The following is a 13,595-nucleotide window of genomic DNA, read 5'->3' on the forward strand; positions in this document are numbered from 1 at the left end:
TTCCCCTCGTTGCTAGATGACTCCATAGATTGATCTTGGTGATACGTAGAAAATTTTGAATTATTGCTACGTTCCCCAACAGTATCTACTTTTCCAAACACTTTTGCCCTTGTTTTGGACTCTAACTTGCATGATTTGAATGGAACTAACCCGGACTGACGCTGTTTTCAGCAGAATTGCCATGATGTTGTTTTATGTGTAGAAAACAAAAGTTCTCAGAATGACCTGAAACTCCACGGAATATCTTATAATAAATAATAAATAATCCTCGCCAAATATGAAGACCAGGGGGACACACCCTGTCCACGAGGGTGGGGGCGCCCCCCCTAGGGCGTGCCCCTACCTCGTGGGCCCCCTGGAGACCTTCCGACGCCAACTCCAACTCTATATGCTTTCGGGGAGAAAAAAAGCGAGGAGAAGAAATCATCACGTTTTACGATACGGAGCCGCCGCCAAGCCCTAAAACCTTTCGGGAGGGCCGATCTGGAGTCCGTTCGAGGCTCCGGAGAGGGGGATTCGTCGTCGTCATCATCATCAACCATCCTCCATCACCAATTTCATGATGCTCACCGCCGTGTGTGAGTATTTCCATCGTAGGCTTGCTGGACGGTGATGGGTTGGATGAGATTCATCATGTAATCGAGTTAGTTTTGTTAGGGTTTGATCCCTAGTATCCACTATGTTTTGAGATTGATGTTGATATGACTTTTCTATGCTTAATGCTTGTCACTAGGGCCCGAGTGCCATGATTTTAGATCTGAACCTATTATGTTTTCATGAATATATGTGTGTTCCTGATCCTATCTTGCAAGTCTATAGTCACCTACTATGTGTTATGATCCGGCAACCCTGAAGTGACAATAATCGGGACCACTCCCGGTGATGACCATAGTTTGAGGAGTTCATGTATTCACTATGTGCTAATGATTTGTTCCGGTTCTCTATTAAAAGGAGGCCTTAATATCCCTTAGTTTCCATTAGGACCCCGTTGCCACGGGAGGGTAGGACAAAAGATGTCATGCAAGTTCTTTTCCATAAGCACGTATGACTATGTTTGGAATACATGCCTGCAGTACATTGATGAATTGGAGCTAGTTCTGTGTCACCCTAGGTTATGACTGTTACATGATGAACCGTATCCAGCATAATTATCCATCACCGATCCGATGCCTATGAGCTTTCCATATACTGGTTTACGCTTATTTACTTTCCCGTTGCTACTATTACAATCACTACAAAATACCAAAAATATTACTTTTGCTTCCTTTACTTTTGTTACCGTTACCACTACTATCATATTACTTTGCTACTAAACACTTTGCTGCAGATACTAAGTTTCCAGGTGTGGTTGAATTGACAACTCAGCTGCTAGTACTTGAGAATATTCTTTGGCTCCCCTTGTGTCGAAGCAATAAATTTGGGTTGAATACTCTACCCTCGAAAACTGTTGCGATCCCCTATACTTGTGGGTTATCAAGACCTTTTTCTGGCACCGTTGCCGGGGAGCATAGCTCTATTCTTTGAGTCACTTGGGATTTATATCTGCTGGACACTATGAAGAACTTGAAATACGAGAAAACAAAAATGTATCCCTCAACTACGAGGGGAGGTAAGGAACTGCCATCTAGCTCTGCACTTGATTCACCTTCTGTTATGAGTAAGCTTGCGACACCTAAACCTGCTTCTGCTATTCGTTCTAATATGTCGCATGTTATTGATGATGCCACTTCTGCTATGCATGATACTTATGATGAAACTACTTCTATGCTTGATACTACTATGCCCCTTAGTGAATTTCTTGATGAACAAATTGCTAGGGCTAGAGAGAAAGAAATTATTGAATCTGATAATATTGATGAAAATGACGATGAGGATAGGCCTGTCATTCTCGAAGGTTATATTTTTGATAAAGAGGCTTCTGCTGCTATTTTAGATTGCAACGATAACGATGAGCTTAGAAGGTTAATAGTTAAATGGAAAAAGAATCTCTTAAAGATAAAATGAGGCCTGACCCTGCTTTTGCTACTTCACCTATTTGTGTTCCCGAAAAGGATTATGAATTCTCTGTTGATCCTGATATAGTTATTTTGATTGAATCTGATCCTTTTCATGGTTATGAATCTGAAACTGTTGTGGCACATCTTACTAAATTAAATGATATAGCCACCCTGTTCACTAATGATGAGAGAACTCACTACTTTTATATCCTTAAAATAGTTCCATTCTCATTAAAGGGTGATGCTAAGATATGGTTTAATTCTCTTGATCCTGGTTGTGTGCGTAGTCCCCAGGATATGATTTATTACTTCTCTGCTAAATATTTCCCTGCTCATAAGAAACAAGCTGCTTTAAAGGAAATATACAACTTTGTGCAAATTAAAGAAGAGAGTCTCCCACAAGCTTGGGGGAGGCTTCTCAAGTTACTTAATGCTTTGCCTGATCATCCTCTTAAGAAAAATGAAATACTTCATATCTTTTATAATGGACTAACCGATGCTTCCAGAGATTACCTGGATAGTTGTGCTGGTTCTCTTTTCAGGGAAAGAACACCGGATGAAGCTGAAATTCTATTGAATAATATGTTGACAAATGAAAATAATTGGGCACCTCCTGAGCCAGCTCCTGAACCAGCTCCTGCTCCAATTACTGAGCCTATTCTTAAACCAACTCCGAAGAAGAGAGGTGTTCTATTTCTCAGTCCCGGAGATATGCAAGAGGCAAAGAAATCTATGAAAGAAAAAGGTATTAAAGCTGAAGACGTTCAGAATTTACCTCTTATTGAAGAAATACATGGTCTTAATTTACCGCCTGTTGAAGAAACATATGATCTTAATCCTTTATTTATTGAAGAACCTCCAGACCTCGATAACCCGACACAGGTAGTAAAGGTAAATTCTCTCTATAGATTTGATGAAGGTGATATTCCTCATTATAAGTCTGCTAGACAATGCCTTGATGAGTTTGATAATTTTATTGTCAAGCAAGAAAATTTTAATGCTTATTTTGGTAGACAATTGAAATACGATTCCGATATGATTAAACACTTGGGTGATTATATGGCTAATATTAAAGGTGAACTTAAACTTGTTAGCAAACATGCTTCTATGGTTAACACTCAAGTAGAACAAGTACTTAAGGCTCAAAAAGAATTGCTCGATGAAATGAATAGTAAGAAAAATGATTATGCTATTAGAGTGGCTACTAGAACTGGTAGAATGACTCAAGAACCTTTGTATCCTGAAGGCCACCCTAAGAGAATTGAGCAAGATTCTCAGAGAAATAATATTGATGTTCCTAGTTCTTCTAAAAGGAAGAAAAAGAAAAATGATAGGACTTTGCAAACTTCTAGTGAACCTATTGCTGAAACACCTGATAATCCAAATGATATCTCTATGTCTGATGCTAAAACACAATCTGGTAATGAACATGAACCTAGTGAAAATGTTAATGATAATGTTCATGATGATGCTCAACCTAGTTATGATAATGATGTAGAAATTGAACATGTTGTTGATCTTGATAACCCACAATCAAAGAATCAACGATATGATAAGAGAGACTTTGTTGCTAGAAAACATGGTAAAGAAAGAGAACCTTGGGTTCAAAAACCCATGCCTTTTCCTCCCAAACCATCCAAGAAAAAGGATGATGCGGATTTTGAGCGCTTTGCTGAAATGATTAGACCTATCTTTTTGCGTATGCGATTGACTGGTATGCTCAAAACTAATCCTTATGCTAAGTATATGAAGGATATCCTTACTAATAAAAGAAAGATACCGGAAGCTGAAATTTCCACGATGCTTGCTAATTATACTTTTAAGGGTGGAATAGCAAAGAAACTTGGAGATCCAGGAGTACCCACTATACCATGCTCCATTAAAAGAAACTATGTTAAAACTGCTTTATGTGATCTTGGAGCCGGTGTTAGTGTTATGCCTCTTTCTTTATATCGTAGACTTGATTTGAATAAGTTGACACCTACTGAAATATCTTTGCAAATGGCTGATAAATCAACTGCTATACCTATCGGTATTTGTGAGGATGTGCCTGTTGTGGTTGCAAACGTTACTATTTTAATGGACTTTGTTAATCTTGATATTCCCGAGGACGATAGTATGTCTATTATTCTTGGAAGACCTTTTGTTAATACTGCAAGGGCTGTTATTGATTGCAACAAAGGCAATGTCACTTTTCATGTTAATGGTAATGAGCATACGGTACACTTCTCGAGGAAACAACCTCAAGTTCATAGTATCAACTCTATTGGAAAAATTCCATCGATTATATTTGGAGGTTTTGAATTTCCTCTTCCTACTGTCAAGAAGAAATATGATATACTTATTATTGGGGATGTGCATATCCCTGTTGAGGTAACATAGTGTTATTCGAAATTTCTCCGGTTCCATGTTAATCAGAATGAGTTTGTTAACAAGACCTGATCAACCTTGTTAGTGGATTCCTTTTGATAAGCATGAGACGGATGAAACTAGAAGCACAACCTTCTGTACCCTCTTTATACTTTCTGTTATTTAGTTGAAATAAAGTAAAAATAGTATTTTCAGTCTGTTTCCTGATTTATCCGTGCAATATAAAAATACCCCGAAAATAGAAGTCCTCAGAATGCCATGCCAATTTAATATGATTTTTTCGGGAATATTTGAGGATTTATGGTGCAAAAATCACCGCGGGGGGAGCTGCCACCTGGCCAGGAGGGTGGAGGGCGCGCCCTACCCCCTGGGCACGCCCCCTGCCTCGTGGGCCCATGGTGGCCCTCCTCCACTTATTCCTGCACCCATCCTCTTCTTCTTCCTCACACAAACACGAATAACCAGCTCAAGCACGAGTTCTAGCCCTCTTTGTTGTAATTTTCGATCTCCTTGCTCAAAACACCTCTCACAAAACTGCTTGGGGAGATTGTTCCTTGGTATGTGACTCCTCCATTGGTCCAATTAGTTTTTGTTCTAGTACTTTATTCTTTGCAAATTTGTGCTGCATAGGTGACCATGTTCTTGAGCTTGCATGTCAAATTTATATGGTTCCAAGTAGTTCTAATGCTTGATATAGGCTCTAGGCACTTGTAGGAGTAGTTGCCATCAATTTTATTGAAGTTGGTTCACTTTTGTTTGGAGTTACTAAAAATTTCAGAAATTTTTCAGAGAAAAGCAATATGCTTAGGAAGATGTTCCAAGGTGGTTCTTCTAAGAAGCAAGGACCCAGGCTTGCTATGCGTGATGCTGACGAGGAACCACCAAGAGACGCTCTAGTGCGGCCTTGTGAATGGCCGTTGGAAAATTTTATGGATCGTGCAGGAATTAAAGAAGAATTTAACGCATATTTGCGTAATGCCGGTCTTGAGGACTTTGAGGCAGACAAATGCCCCCAGTATCATGATCTCACAAGCTCATTTGTGAGGAGGTTTGAGTTTTCATCTTCGCGTAATTCTCCTTCAGTCATGTTTGATCTTTATGACAAATCTTATACCATGGACTTAGAGGATTTTACTTTTGCTTGCAAACTCCCACAATGGGGTAGTACTATTGATCCCCGTAAATCTGAATTTAGAGACTTTCTCACTAGTATAACTGTAGGGGAATCTAGAGATATAACGCAAGCTACCATAGGGAGCATTCACTTTCCTGCTATGCATTATTTTGCTCTCTTCATAGGTAGATGCATAAATGCTAAGGATGAAGCATGCCATATGTGTGTCCCTGACCTTAGCATTCTCAGGAGTGTTGTGTTAGGAGACCAATCTTATCATATGGGAGCCATTGTAGCTCGTAGGTTGCATCATAATAGATATAATGGAGATTTCTTTGGAGGAATTTATGCAAGCCGCTTAGCTAATTTTCTTGAGATAGACGTTCGTGAAGGAGACATGGAGTTGCCTCCTACTTATTTAGATTTTGATTCTATGGTTTCTCACCAGTTTGTCGAGAGGACTGAATCACCTCTCCAGTATCGACTAATCTTTAACAAACGGCATGTTGTCCGTATTACTCTCCCTGCTCCTGCCTTCTTTGATTCTTAGGAAAAACGAAGATATACTATTACCAGGGAGGAGGCAGATGAGTACAAGAGGAGAGCGGAGGCAGCCCGAATCCACGCTGCAGCTCAGGAGGCGATAATCGCTGCATCACAGTACTACCCCAACTATTCTTTGTCACAGTACGACCCCAGCTACACCTACGGATATCCGCCAGGCTATCCCTGGCAATAAACCAACTTAGGCCAAAAGCCTAAGCTTGGGGGAGTACGTATTTCTCACCGACATTACATTTATGTTCACACACACTCATTTGCTAGATGTCGGTGCTCATACTCTTTCACTATAATATCCATGCTAGTTTATTTTCTTTTTCTTGCTTTCTTCTTGTGTGTTTGATAAACCTTAAGAAAAAAACAAAAAATGAGTAGTAGTTTACTTTTCTAGCTGTAGTAGTAATTAAAAAGAAAACCCAAAAATATATCCCATGCTTCTTTTGCTTGTTGGGAGCTTTCCCGTGTAAATAGTTTTATTTCTTTTCTTTTCTTTGGAGGTCGATAGGAGAAGACCATGATTAACTTGTTGAAGTGGCTCTTATATGCATTATTGTTGATTTAACCCAGAGCCCATATTGCCTTGTCTTGTCTTGTTTATTGAATGCTCGCAGATTCCAGCTTAGTCCAATGCACGTGCACTCTTATTATTATTCACATCGTTCGGTCGTGCAAGTGAAAGGCAATTATGACGATATATGATGGACTGACTGAGATGAGAAAAGCTGGTATGAACTCGACCTCTCTTATTTTTGTAAATATGATGAGTTCATCGTTCTTGATTCAGCTTATTGTGAATAAACATGTTTGCAATGACAATTAGAGATCATAGTTGCTTGTGCCATGCTTGATTAACTATGAGTTATAATGATTTACCTTGCGTGCCAACATGCTATTAAGATGGTTATGATGTGGTATGATGGGGTGGTATCCTCCTTTGAATGATTTAAGTGACTTGACTTGGCACATGTTCACGCATGTAGTTGAAACAAATCAACATAGCCTTCACGATATTTATGTTCATGGTGGATTATATCCTACTCATGCTTGCATCTAATGTTTATTAATTTTAATGCATGTACATGGCTGTTGTCGCTCTCTAGTTGGTCGCTTCCCCAGTCTTTTGCTAGCCTTCACCTGTACTAAGCGGGAATACTGCTTGTGCATCCAATCCCTTAAACCCCAAAGTTATTCCAGATGAGTCCACTATACCTTCCTATATGAGGTATCTACCTGGCGTTCCAAGTAAATTTGTATGTGCCAAACTCTAAACCTTCAAATAAACATTCTGTTTTGTATGCTCGAATAGCTCATGTATCAACCAAGGCTGCCCTTATCTTCCATGTTAGGCGGGTTATTCTCAAGAGGAGTGGACTCCGCTCCTCACTCACGAGAAAATGGTTGGTAACCGAGATGCCCGGTCCCATGCTTTTTGCAAACTAAATCAAAATTAATTGCAAACAAAACTCCCCCTGAGACCTGATGTTTGTTGGAGGCACTCGTTGTTTCGAGCAAGCCATGGATTGATGCTTGTTGGTGGAGGGGGAGTATAAACTTTACCATTCTGTTTGGGAACCGCCTATAATGTGTGTAGCATGGAAGATATCGCCATCTCTTAGTTGCTACGTTGACAATGAAAGTATACCGCTCAAAATATTATTTATCTCTATTTCAAAATCGAGCTCTGGCACCTCTACAAATCCCTGCTTCCCTCTGCGAAGGGCCTATCTATTTACTTTTATGTTGAGTCATCACCCTCTTATTAAAAAGCCTAGCTGGAGAGCACAGCTGTCATTTGCATGCATCACTATTAATCTATATCGGGTGTGACTATGATTGGATCTCTTTTACCATGAATTACAATGTCTAGTCAGTCCTCGATCTTTAAAGGTGCTCTGCATTTATGTTTTGCGGTCTCGGAAAAGGCTAGCGAGATACCATCTTGTTATATCATATTATGATTGTTTTGAGAAAGTGTTGTCATCCGAGATTTATTATTATGGCTCGCTAGTTGATTATGCTATTGATATGGGTAAATATGAGACCTGAGAAAATTATTGCAAATGTGGTTAGTCATGATCTTTGCTGAAAACTTGAATGCTGGCTTGACATATTTACAACAACAAGAGCAAACAGACTTTGTAAAAATCTTTCTTTTTCTCTTTCAGTTTGTCAACTGAATTGCTTGAGGACAAGCAAAGGTTTAAACTTGGGGGAGTTGATACGTCTCCGACGTATATACTTTTCCAAACACTTTTGCCCTTGTTTTGGACTCTAACTTGCATGATTTGAATGGAACTAACCCGGACTGACGTTGTTTTCAGCAGAATTGCCATGATGTTGTTTTATGTGCAAAAAACAAAAGTTCTCGGAATGACCTGAAACTCCACGGAATATCTTATAATAAATAATAAAAAATCCTCGTTAAAGATGAAGACCAGGGGGCCACACCCTGTCCACGAGGGTGGGGGTGCCCCTCCCCCCCTAGGGTGCGCCCCCTACCTCGTGGGCCCCCTGGAGACCTTCCGACGCCAACTCCAACTCTATATATTTGCTTTCGGGGAGAAAAAAGTGAGGAGAAGAAATCATCGCGTTTTACGATACGGAGCCGCTGCCAAGCCCTAAAACCTCTCGGGAGGGCTGATCTGGAGTCCGTTCGGGGCTCCGGAAAGGGGGAATCGTCGCCGTCATCATCATCAACCATCCTCCATCACCAATTTCATGATGCTCACCGCCGTGCGTGAGTAATTCCATCGTAGGCTTGCTGGACGGTGATGGGTTGGATGAGATTTATCATGTAATCGAGTTAGTTTTGTTAGGGTTTGATCCCTAGTATCCACTATGTTCTGAGATTGATGTTGCTATGACTTTGCTATGCTTAATGCTTGTCACTAGGGCCCGAGTGCCATGATTTCAGATCTGAACCTATTATGTTTTCATGAATATATGTGTGTTCCTGATCCTATCTTGCAAGTCTATAGTCACCTACTATGTGTTATGATCCGGCAACCCCGAAGTGACAATAATCGGGACCACTCCCGGTGATGACCATAGTTTGAGGAGTTCATGTATTCACTATGTGCTAATGCTTTGTTCCGGTTCTCTATTAAAAGGAGGCCTTAATATCCCTTAGTTTCCATTAGGACCCCGCTGCCACGAGAGGGTAGGACAAAAGATGTCATGCAAGTTCTTTTCCATAAGCACGTATGACTATGTTTGGAATACATGCCTACATTACATTGATGAATTGGAGCTAGTTCTGTGTCACCCTAGGTTATGACTGTTACATGATGAACCGCATCCGGCATAATTATCCATCACTGATCCGATGCCTGCGAGCTTTCCATATACTGGTTTACGCTTATTTACTCTCCCGTTGCTACTGTTACAATCACTACAAAATACCAAAAAATATTACTTTTGCTTCCTTTACTTTTGTTACCATTACCACTACTATCATATTACTTTGCTACTAAACACTTTGCTGCAGATGCTAAGTTTCCAGGTGTGGTTGAATTGACAACTCAGCTGCTAGTACTTGAGAATATTCTTTGGCTCCCCTTGTGTCAAATCAATAAATTTGGGTTGAATACTCTACCCTCGAAAACTGTTGCGATCCCCTATACTTGTGGGTTATCATATTTGCAGGTTGTTAATTGTGTTTTGTGTTGTGTATTTTGAGAGTACTTTCAGATATGAATGTCTTTTAAATTTCAGATTTGCAATATTGAGCATATGAAGTATTTTATGAATTCTAGAGATCTATTTTTAGCACTTAAAAATGTAGTTTAATAGGAGTATAAAAGTGCAGACAATGTGATTCTCAGAGAAGAAACTCCAAGTTCAGTTTCAGATAAGAAACTGCAACTTTCAGAGGCAGAGCATTTATATTAACATGGCCTTTTCAAACAATGTTAACATCATGCTGGAAGTTTTATTCATGGTTGAAACTGGAACTACCAGCCAGTTAACATCATGCTGATCAACATTCATGCATAGCACATCTTCATATGATGCACAGTCAAAAAGATATGCTATTTCAAAATGCCCACACAATGTCGAGTGTGCAAAAAATAGAGAAAATGAGGGACGAAGTTTTAGCAAGTGTAGGATGTGGTGTGCGTAGATGACAATTGGGACCCACATGTCAATAAAGACAGAGGCAAAAATTTTGGAGATATTTTCTCTGCACAGGTGGAATCGAACCCGGGCGGAACAGCTGTCGGGTAGTGTCACTCGGCCACTGGGCTAGTTCAGTTGTTTCGTTACTAATAAGGCACTTCCTCAGGTTGTCGGATCTCCTCCTGCGCCTTTGTGCGCTCGCCACGACGCCGTTGTCTGCCGTTGTGAACATGCTGAACAAACGAGAGAAATCTGGAGAGGACTGTACATGGAGAGGCGGACAGTCGGGACCCACCAGGTCTATGGCCGTACGCAAGCAAGTGCCTCATCGAAAAAATACTTCCTCCTAATGCTATACTGACGTTGGGGCCCACAAGTTTGTCAACATAGTTACATTTTTTTAGGTGCTTCAACGTAGTTATTATAGGATATAAATTCACAACGAAGCCGGGGAGCTGACAGGTATCATTTATTATCACTGGGGCAGCAAGTATCAGCTGGGTTTTGGGATGCCCCGTCTAGGCTTTCTTTTTTACATGCGCAACCCACGACCTCGGATGGGAGGTCCATAAGGCTGTTTGTATTTTCTTGAGGGTTGTCATGTATCGATCGGCCTATGGACCTCCCATCCGAGGTTTTATTTTTTCTGAAACATCGGCAGCCCAATTTATATATTTTTTTAAGAAAACGCAGTGGTCTGTTGTATTTTTCTATATAAGAATAGGAACGCCTGGTCCAACTTGTGTTTCCCTTCTAACTATATTATATATATTTAGATTATTTTATATGTTATTATATATTATTGTTATTGTTATCATATATTTAACAGATACTTACATATGTAAGAAAACAATATCCCACATCTTGTTAACTTATAAAAATAATTTCTTAACAATAAAATCCTAGATTTTTTTTGGCAACGGAAATCCTGGTGATTGTGTACAAAAGCTTGGTAAGATTTAAGGACCAATGTAATAATAAATTACTTATTATTTAAATATATATATATAACAAAATGCTCAACCCCTGTTTATGTTTTGATAACATTGTTGCGCCCACCCCAACATTATAATTAGAATCAGCCCAGCAAAATCGTGTATTTCGACAAAGTGCAAATGGCCTGTAATTTTAGGAAAAACATAAATGGGCTGCATGGACGCTACATTATTTGTTCACCCAGCCTAGCTAATGGACTGTAATTCAAAAGAAAAAGAGATCAAATGGACTGTAAATTCTATCCCGCAAAAAAAGACTGTAAATTCTGAAAAAATGGATTAAATACGTGCCATATTTTTTGAGTCTGAAATGTGGGCCAATAGGCCGAAGCCAATGCAAGTCGTTGTCAACTTAGTCAACAAATGATTCTGACATAGTTAGCCATTGGATTTACATCCAACGACCGGCATTCATCTTGAATCTCTCGTCTTCTTCCTCCAGCGCCGCCGGGACCACCTGCTCCCGCCTCCTACTGCTAGCAGCTCTGCTTAGCACGCTTCGCTGTGAAGCGCTACTCCACCGTTGGACAGGCCATCCCTCCACCCCTCCACACCTCCTGTTCTTCTCCACCGACTGCCGAACCACACCACACCAGAACCAGTTAACCCTCGTACACCTCTCCATCTGCGAATTTACTCCTGCGTCTTCCCATCTCCGGCTCGTTGCTGTCCGGGGCCTCGCCGTCGTCCACCACCTTGGATGCGCTCGGCACAGAGTGGTCAACGTGGTCAACAAACGACACCATCGGAAGTAGACTGTGTGTGGAGAGGCTGACAGCTGGGTCCACGGCCGCGTGCAAGGAAATGCCTCCTTATTACGCACAAAATAATGATTCCTCCACCTGACAGCTGGGACCCACCGGAAGGGTCTCTGTATTTCGCGAAAAAAACGTTCCCACCGCTGACAGGTCGGACCCACCAGCTATATCTTCGCACGCAAGGAAGTGCCTTCTTATTACGCATAAAAATGAATACTCCCCCTGCTAGTTGGGACCCACCTTAGTGGGAGGCTGACTTGTGGGCCTACTAAATTGACAGGGACGGAGTGCTTTGTCAACTTAGTCACTATGAACAATTCTAGCTCCAGTGGCCGTAAGATGTCCATCCAATGGTCGTAGTGCTTCTTCAACCTCTGGTCTTGTTGCTCCAGCCGCCCAAAGCAGTGTCGGTCGTGCCGCATGCTCCTGCCTCCCGTGGCCGGCTGTGCTGCCGCGGAGGCCTCACCGCTCCCTACTATTCCCACCGCTGGCCAGGCCATCCCTCTACTCACCCACACCCCCTGTTATTCTGCGACGACGGCAGCCTCACACCGCAGCGAACCAGTGAACCCTCGTACTCCTCTACGCATGGGCATCCACTGCCGCGTCTTCCCTGGCTCCGCGTCGTCCCATTCCTAGGCCTCGCCGTCGTCCACCGCCCTGGTGCTCTCGGCACGGCATGGTCAACATGGTCAAGGAACGGCTTCCATCGGACGTGGACTGTACGTGGAGAGGCTGACAGCTGGGTCCACGGCCGCAGCAAGGAAGTGCCTCCTTATTACGCGCAAAATAATTATTCCTCCACCTGACAGCGGGGACCCATCGGACGGGCCACCGTATTTCGCGAAAAAAACGTTTCCCCCCGACTGCTGGGACCCACCAGCTACATCTTCGCACACAAGGAAGTGCGTCCGGGCAAAAAAAAACGATTCACCCCCCTGACTGCTGGGACCCACCAGCTACATCTTCGCATGCAAGGAAGTGCCTGACAGTCGGGACCCACCTGGTCGAAGCGTACGTAGCGTTGTCATTCTGACGCGAACGTGTACGTACATACTGGTCGATGTAGAGGCGCGCACGTGTCGTAGTAGAGGTGCGCACGTAGCATGTACACGTACGTACAGCGGCCAGTGTGCAAGAAAGAAAATACGGCCACGTACGTACGTACGGGCAGGTCTCGAACGCCTACTCGCGCATACATACGGCCAGGGCTCGTGTACATGGCGGGTCGGAATGGAGAAACAGCGTCGTCGTCGTGTTCATGGGGAGCCAACCGGCTGGGTCGGAACGGAATGCGTCGTCGTGTTCATCGGGGGGGGCTTGGACGGAACAGCCGATGGAAACGAGGCCTGGCGTACCACAGAACGGAGGAAACGGCCTTGTGTTCGACCGGCTACGTTCGAAACAGGATCTTGTTCATCGGAAGGGGTCTGGCATACCGCAAAACGGAGGAAATGGACCTCCTACGACCGAAACGGGGGTCCTGTTGATCGGGAGGGGTGTGGCGTACCGAAAAACGGAGGAAACGGACTTGTGTTGGAGCGTTACGGTCGAAACGGAGGTCCTGTTCATCGGGAGGGGTGTGGCGTACCGCAAAACGGGACTCCACGGGATACTATTCATCTCCACCGTCGACCCCTCCAGCCTCCACGGGCTACTGTTCATCCACCGTCGACCTCCT

Source organism: Triticum urartu, chromosome 6A (genome assembly GCF_056163025.1).
Source record: "Triticum urartu cultivar PI428250 chromosome 6A, HENAU_Tu73, whole genome shotgun sequence".
Taxonomy (NCBI): domain Eukaryota; kingdom Viridiplantae; phylum Streptophyta; class Magnoliopsida; order Poales; family Poaceae; genus Triticum; species Triticum urartu.